Source organism: Ornithodoros turicata, chromosome 5 (genome assembly GCF_037126465.1).
Source record: "Ornithodoros turicata isolate Travis chromosome 5, ASM3712646v1, whole genome shotgun sequence".
NCBI classification, from domain to species: domain Eukaryota; kingdom Metazoa; phylum Arthropoda; class Arachnida; order Ixodida; family Argasidae; genus Ornithodoros; species Ornithodoros turicata.
Window position 1 is genome coordinate 53,290,353 of NC_088205.1, and position 8,637 is coordinate 53,298,989.

An 8,637-nucleotide genomic window follows, 5' to 3' on the forward strand; every position below is an offset into this window, starting at 1 on the left:
TGTCAATTCCATCATCACAAATGAAGCGTTTCGTATCCAGTGGATTGAGGGCTATTTTTGTCACTGACACACTTTTGTTGACATTGTCCTTGTGCACAATGAGGTTCTGTTTAACTTTATGCATTGTGCCCTGCTCGAGAGCATTCGTGTACATAGAGAAGTGGAGTTTTTGTGCTTCACATTGTTTAACACCCTAAGCGCGATTGTACTGCTTTTTGCTGCACAGATCGAGGGCGTACAGCTTTGGCTTCAGACAACAGAAGCCAAGAATGTGATCACGAGGAAGCTCATTTTTAAACTTTCCTAGTACCATCCTGTTTTTTGTCGAGTAGAGTGGGTGATCAGGGTCATATCCAGAGTTGTCTAGATGCTCGTCAGCTAGTTCGTGGAGTACTTTATCGTCACTCAGCATCACAATGTAAGAATCAGTGTCCATGTATAGCAGTCGTGTATCAGGGGCTACACGGAGAAGATGGTTATGATAAAAATCAAACATCTTCAGCTTAGACAATTCCAATATTGTGAAGCCCAGGTACAGCGGTTGCTTCATGCGAAGAACAGACTGCAGATCCACAGATCCACATGTTTCTCACGCTCGTCATCGACAGCCTTGATGGGGTACAGAGATTTGTCTTCCCTTTCGTAGGCGTACACATTGATACTGATACCATTATTTTTTTCGAATGCTTCAACCTCTTTTGGGAAAGCTACCGGGAATGTTTTCGGAAAAACATACTCAGAAATATATGGTCTGTATGAAGATGCCCTACGCCTGCGATAACCAGTAGCAGGATGCAGTGCAGCTATTACAGAGAAGGCAAAACACATGTTCTGCTCATCTTCATGCAAACCAAAGTCCACACACAACAGAGAACGAAACTTATGCTTCAATTCTTGCGGTAACTCAAACTGGGCACATCCAATCAGTTGAGGCATCAAACGTCCAATGTTCATGATACATGCATGAATGCGAAAGAGAAAAAAACCTGAACCTTCTACTTCGAGGTTTTCCAAATTTTGTGCTATTTCAGCAGTCACTTGAGTGATAGAAGGTTCTACATCTGCCTCTGACCATACTGTCACTACTTTGGAAGGCACGAAACTAATTTCGATCTGTAACTCATCGTCTGGCGTGTGACGACCAAGTTCCACTTTAAGCAATACAAAATAGCGCAGTGGGAAACCAAAGTGTCGTAAGACATCAGCAATGTACTGTCTGTACTCGTGAAAAAAGGTTGTAACATCATGTCCGCTAACGTCCCTGTCGTGTAAATGTAGCTCGAACCGATTAGTATAGTTTCGCAGTGTGCACAAAGTCTCACAAAAAGGAATGCAGGGGGCTTGAAGATTGTGAACATTTGCCAAGTGAATCTGAAGACCTAATGCTGTTGCATAATACTGCCGTTCGTGCTGGGAGCATAAGTGACACGTCACCATATCTCATCACTTTCTCTTCGAATTGGTGAAGATAATATCTGGCAAAATGACTTTTTTACCATCTTTGGTAAACCGTTCTTTCTTCTCCATTTTGAGATTTGGAAGCAGTCGCATTTCCTCTAGCTCTTCCTCCGACAATTTTTTGAAGCGTCCAGGTAGATACACTTTCACTGGCTTGTCGTTTTCCATGCGGAGCTCCACGTATACTGCCTCGCCATACATAGTGTCAATTTTCTGAATGTCCAGCACTTCGAACTTTTCGTTTTTGGCTATGTTGCTCATTTTCTGAATTTCACCGTCACCACATTTTTTCAGTTTATCCAACTTTTCCATGACGGATGACATAGCTTACTTGTGTTATGGAGGCTTCGCTGTTATGATGACAATTTGCTTTCTCCTCTTGCTGTATAGAATGAACTGAAAGAGAAGAATAGATTTGTAAACTCTTACATCTTCCACAGGAATATGTAACACACCTCCTCAGTCTGACGTTCTGAATGAAGAACCACTCTCTATGTCCGCTCTTATATAGCGATTGCATGCAGCTCTCTAACATGTGTGCACAGCCTTGAACGTCTACATCCTTGCAACGTTACACGTGAAGACATGTTTCAGCGTGTCCTATCTAACTTCATTGGTCTGGTAACTAACATACCTGCGTGCACAACCTTGAATGTCTACAACCTTGAACGTGTGTACTTCGACTTTGGGCAAGCTTAGAGCACAGACTTGTCTTTGCTTTTTGTTGTAACCTTCCATTATGGAATGCTCCTGGTCTGATAACTAACACGGCTGTGCGCAACCTTGAATGTCTGTATTTCAGTTTAGCCAATCTGAGAGTGATGTACAGGCTCGTCTTTGCTGTAACCTTCCTTTATGTAATGTTGTGATTTCATAGCATGCTTCATTCGTTTGCAAAAGATGGCTGAGGTTGGACCTTATAGGTTTACCACTCCGGTCTCAATGACCATATCAGGTCAAAGCCAGAGTGGAAAGACGACACTTGTTACACGTCTAATTAAACATAGAGCTGCTGTCTTCGACAAACCATTTGATCATATATTGTACATATACTTGTACAAACAAGCAATCTTCGATAATTTTCCAGAGGTAACCTTCAGTCAGGATATTCCTACTAATCTTGATACTGTAAGAAATTCTTTAATTATATTTCATGATTGCTTAGCCGACAAACAAAGGCTCAAAGAAATCTGCAATTTTTATGTAGCTGGCTGTCACCACCTCAACTGTTCAGCTATTTTCATAACACAATATTTATTTATTAATGATCCCCTGTATAGATGCATTCAGTTTAACAGCAGTGCATTAATTTTATGTCGTTCCGCCCGCACTGCGGACTAAATGCAAATACTTTCACGACAACTGTTTGGTCGAAAGAAAAGTGAACTACTGCCAAGTATATATAAAGATGCTTGCAAGAAACCATATTCATACCTTGTAATTGACCTATCCCAAAACTGTTCAGACCAATTTAGGGTGTGGACTAATATATTTCCAGACGACCAGCGACAAATAGTATATAAAACATGAAACGTGTCAAGAAGAATATTCATTTTCTTCAGTTGCTTGCTGATGCAAAGTTGCCGGAGCAACGTTATTTTCTCCTGGAACATGCTACGAGAGAGCAACTAACTGCTATTCGAGAGATTTGTATGAATCTTTGTAAAGGAAACATTAAGGTAGCTCCAAGAGTGAGAAATCAGTTGCAACCTTATGCAACACCTATCCGCTTTTTGGCAAAACGAGACACTACAGGAGTGAAGAAAGTTCGAAAGGTATTGCAACAATCTGGTGGTTGTCTACAGTTCCTTTTGCCACCTATGCTGGGTCTCCTCTCGACTTTAGGTGGAAGGGCGATAGCAAAAGCAATCGGAGTGTAGTCGATGCAGAAATACGAGCTTGTGCCTTACCGGGAAACCCCCATCCCGCAGATATTGAAGAAAGATGAACCAGACGATATCAAAGCAAAAGAGATAATCCAATATCTTCACTCCTTGCTACATTCCACTGTGAGTGAGAGCACACCTACACTGGCTTCAACAACAGCGAGAGAAGAGGAAACACAGACCGAGGAAAAAGTAATACTGTCGTTGATTTCATGAGCAGTGGCTATAAAATCAGATGATTCTGGAACCAACGATCTCATGGGATAGGAAAACATTTCAGATAATTGTCGACGGTGAGCGAGTAGACAATACTAATATAATTGACCTCGTATACTATCTCGTGACAAAAGCAAGAAATGTTCAAAGACCACCCTATTTTGATCGGATTTTGCCGCTATTGGTCAAGCTAAACTTACCAGCACTTATTGTGCACCCATCTCGTCTTCAAAAACATACAGCAGAGAAAACTCTGGCCACTCCTTCACCTCATTCCGTAAGTGAAGCTTCCACACCTCGACGTGCGTCACCACCGCTCACACGAGCCGCGAAGCGCGCACGACAGCTCACATGGACACCGTACTGAACTCCGAGGAGAGAGGCTACTTCGAAGAAGAAAAAATACTGTCACACTTCCCTCCAAGACATCATAAAAAGGTATTAGCTATGCTTCAGCTGATGACAACGGTTCTGGCTTACGACGAGTACGGAAGAGTTATCTGTCACGGAAAGGTGGTGCCACACTCATCTATTGTTGAGCTTTTGAAGTACGAACTTCACAACAGGCAACCTCCCTGGATGAGAGGAGACGTTTCAGCTACAATCAACGCTTATCTATCACTCGATGCTCTTAGAGTTTGCAGTAGGAAGAAGTACTAATGGCAGCCTACTATGACCCGCAACATGTCGGCAGCTTTGGTGGAGTGCAGAGACTTGCTCGAGCCATTGGCGAAAAGAAGGACAAAGTCACTAAATTTCTGGAGACAAGTGATGTGTACAGTTTGCATAAGGAATACAAGCGACCCACAAAGTTTCGAAAAACCATTGCACTTGGACTTCGTGAACTATTCCAGGCTGACCTAAAGGATTTGCAAAGTGTAAAGAACCAGAACGATGGTTTTCGCTATTTGCTCTTTTGTATAGATGCTTTCTCTCGGCTTCTTGCCATTGTACCTATTCGTAATAAACGATCTCCCGAGGTTATTCGAGCTTTTAAACTTGCCTTTAAAAGAATTGGGACACCCAAGCTTTTGCACACAGATCGTGGAACAGAATTTACAAACAAGGTGGTACAACAGTTTCTGAAAGCAAGGGGGATCCGGCTCATCCATACAAATTCACCTATGAAGGCCTCTATCGCGGAGCGATCTCAGCGAACAATTGTGACCACACTGTACCGTATCTTCACATTCCAGGGTCACAAGCGATATGTGAACATTTTACCTCAAGTAGTGAAAGCTTACAACAATCGCGTACACAGATCGCTTTCTGCCAGACCAGTGGACGTAAAGAAAGAAAACGAGCACATTTTCCGAGAGAGACTGTACCCCAGCCCGGTTGGACCACCAAAAAAGCCGCGCTACAGTGTTGGAGACGTAGTGAGAATTGCAAAATACAGACATCAGCTAATAAAACGTTATTTAGGGTCATTTACGTCAGAACTCTTCGTGGTGAGAGCGATCAAGTTAGGGTATCCTAACACGTACCTATTACGGGATCTTAAAAATGAAGACATCATTGGTGGGTTTTATGAGAGTGAAATTGTACGAGTGAGAGAGGTTCCAAAAGTAGAGAAGATCATAAAACGACGAGTTAGAAATGGGAAGCTTCAGTACTTGGTTCAGTTCACTGGCAGTCTGGACAAGAAGTGGATCGCAGAAAATTACCTTGGTTTGTAATGACCAGTCAAGACAAGTCAGCCGCCGATGACACAACATGGCCTGAGGTTGATCCTCGGCTTGATGGCACATGGTCGTCATCATCAGACGCAGATGAAGAGCAGCCTGTGCTAGGTAGAGATGTGTGTGGCAGATGGAGAAGAGGTTACACACACGAATTTCGGATGCAGCCTGTGTGTCGTCTCAAACACGTCTCCTACAAGGAGATATTGGAATGTGGGTTAACACAAGTAGGCAAAACTTCGCTCGTGGAAGCTTTTAAAATTGTGACGGATATGGTGTTGTTTCAAGCGCTGCCAGATCAACCTCCTGACAGGGTTACTTGGAAAACTGCAAAAACAATGTATGCCAGAGTTCACACCGCCTGCACGTTTGCCTCGGAATCACCTTTCGCCTTACTTGCTGAATGGTCACGTCACGTGGACGAAATTTTGACATATGCTGACGAGGTTGACGCTATGCATCTTGCTGTCGAGAGTCTATGTTTCATGGAACAAGCCGAGTCTGAAGGTTGGCACTACTTAACAAGCTACATCAGCAAGCTAACCCTTGACCTCTTCAAACATCGACTGGTGCACAATGGAGCATAAAAAAATAATCACCGCTCGTGTATCAGGGAAATAAAAATGTACATTTGTACTAAGCCCTCTCACTTCATTGTGAGTGAACAGACATGGATAGATGTTTGTGTGTTCTCTTCTCCGTTGTGTGGCACACGTTTTTGCTTGTTGTGGTGATCATCGAGCTAACGAAGCTTCCATCCTCTTCCCTTCAGCTTCATCAGGGCAATTGCAGCAAAGAAGCTGAACTGGAAAAATATGTTTATGTACATTCGTGCCCTTCTGACTTGCTTGTGGTACGCATTTGGAGTGAAAACGGTAAACCGAAGCGTTCTGGTGTTACCCTAACACGAAACGAAACACGCCAGCTGCAAAAATGCTTAGAGACAGCCAATCTTACAAGGACCTATTACGATAACGAATGCTCAGATGTATGCTGTTTGTGCTTAGAACGTGAGTTAAAACTTCGCCGCTGCCCAGGCAACATTTACTCTCTTGGCGGAACAATTGGTCGACATCACTCTGGCTATGGAATCTCACTATCTAAAAGGGCTGTGATCTCACTGTCCTTGTATCTAAATAAAAAAAAAATGTAACTGTTTGCAAACGTTTTCACTTCCTGTGATGGACTAGGAAAGCATTCCTTAAATCACAAAGACCTGCATGTCGCCACTGAAAGCGGGAGGCATGAAACCTTGTCGTTCCTCATATTTGCATTTTCATAAATGACTTGCATGTTCATAGAAAAGCATTATATATATATGTATTGCAAAAGAGGAGGGCAAATCCATGTACTTACCATAGTCTGTCTTTCCAGTCAAACACTCTCACGGAGAAAAAAATCTTCATCTGGAATCCCGAGTGGATTAACTTGAAAAAAAAAAGTTTTCCACCTCTTCTCCATTGTATAGCACACATTTTTGCCTTGTTGTCAAGGAAGATCTCAAACTCTTCCCTTCAACCTCCTCGGAGTAGTTACAGCAAAAGAAGGAAGATGAATTGGAAAATATGTTTTATGTCAAACCAAAATAAAACGATTAAAAAAAAAACACCGTTTCGCTAAGTTTAAATGCAAAGAAACATGCAGTAGCAAGACTGAACATTTCCTAAAGTAGGCTTTCCCCCAATGCACGTAGGAGTTGGGTGAAGACTAGCTACATCTCACAAATGAAGGTAGACACATTCCTTTCTTTCTAACCTGTTTGCCATTGACGTGCAGGTGAAGTGTTTTGTTGTTACCCGAACATGAAATGAAAGAGAGAAGCTAAAAAATGCTTAGAAGAAGTCGATCTTACAAGCCCAAAATGTGAGATGGCCCTTCAACCTCGTCGTAGTAGTTACAACAAAGACGATGAACTGGAAAATATGTTTTATGAAGAACCAAAGTCAAACAATTAAAAAAAAACACCGTTCGCTGAATTGAAATGCAAAGAAACAGGCAATCCAGCAAGACTGAGCATTTCCTAACGTTGACTTCCCGCAACGCACGTAGAAGTTAGGTGAAGCCGACTTGTAAATTAGCAATGTCCTCCAAAACATACAACACAATGCAATGTCCTAAATAAAAAAATAATGTTGTACTGTTTGCAATCGTTTATTTTTCATTTCATCTACTGCGACGATCTAAGAAGGTGCACTTTAAAACCACAAAGATTTGCATGTCGGCAGTGGGAAGGAATTAACCTCTTTTCTTTTTTTCTTTCACGTACATGCATTCCATAAATGGCTGTGACCTTGCACGCTCACAGGGGAAGAACTTATAACAAGAGAAAAGAAAAAAGCATGTACTCACCTTAGTCTGCTTTTCCAGTCAAACACCCGCACGGAAAAACCTGAGCTGGAATGTCAAGTGAATCCACCTGAAAACAATCAAGTGGCATTCACTTGGCATTCCAGCTCAGTCCGGAAAGCGTTGCGGTCGAACCGTCTTATATAGAAGTCGCTTCGTTTGCCTATGAGACTGCAGCGTCGACCGTCTCGCTCCAAAGACGTGATGAGGAAAGTGATATTATCGTTTATCCTTGAGAGGTAATTACGGCTTTACCCGGGCTGGCTCGCTCTGTTCAGAAATCAAAGCAGTCAGCATGAGTAGTAGTGTATCAGCTCAACTAGCCGGCAAGTCACACAGTCGCCTGGACGCCAATAATTAGCAATTAGAGCAATTTGGGACCCCCCACAATAATTAGGATCATTCAGGGAGTCATTATACTAATTGGGGATCATCTAAGACACGTCCAGACCACTGTGTGAGTTTCCGGCTACTTGAGCTGATAAAAAATAAAAAATAGGTGGAAAATAAAATGAAAAGATAGAAATAGAGTGGAGAGAAGGAGTTTAGTTGAAGATCAACGACGTCATCTTGAAGAAAGCGGCCCGGAACGGCCGCTGACCGTCGCTGGCGACGGAGCACAGAGGCAGGTTGCAAAGCATCGCAGCACCAGTTCCGCACATCCTGTGACGTCAGCTGTGACGTCATCATGGCATGTCTGGGCAAGTTAGGACAGCTCTGGACATGCAAGGAGAAAAACACTCGTAATACAGAGGCTGGGAAAGCAAGAGTATGCAAACCATCAATAGCTAACAAGAAAAAACAATTAGTTACACAACAAATGAGCCCACCAGAACAGGAGCGCAGAACGATGCGACTGCTCCATCCGAGAGGCAGGCAGAGAACTGACTCGTAATGGTTTTTTTTCTCCTGTATAAAGCCCCGCAGCTGCATCCCCTAGCGGTTACTTTCTCAACTAATCTCACAACAAAATTATTAAGAATCACGCCAGCGCTACTCCCGTTCCCAAGGCAGAAGATGATAGAAAATGCCGGGGATGCCCAGTCAAC

At 42.9% G+C, this 8,637-nt stretch overlaps 1 long non-coding RNA gene across 1 annotated transcript; it reads right to left on the minus strand.

Moving 5' to 3' along the window:
- Positions 1–583: 583 nt before the first annotated feature.
- On the minus strand, positions 584–5,694 carry LOC135394477 (uncharacterized). Its single transcript, XR_010422915.1, has 3 exons — positions 5,627–5,694; positions 5,228–5,569; positions 584–1,854 (listed from the first exon to the last, which is right to left on the minus strand). It is a non-coding gene; the product is annotated as an uncharacterized LOC135394477 (long non-coding RNA).
- Between the last annotated feature and the right edge of the window lie 2,943 nt (positions 5,695–8,637).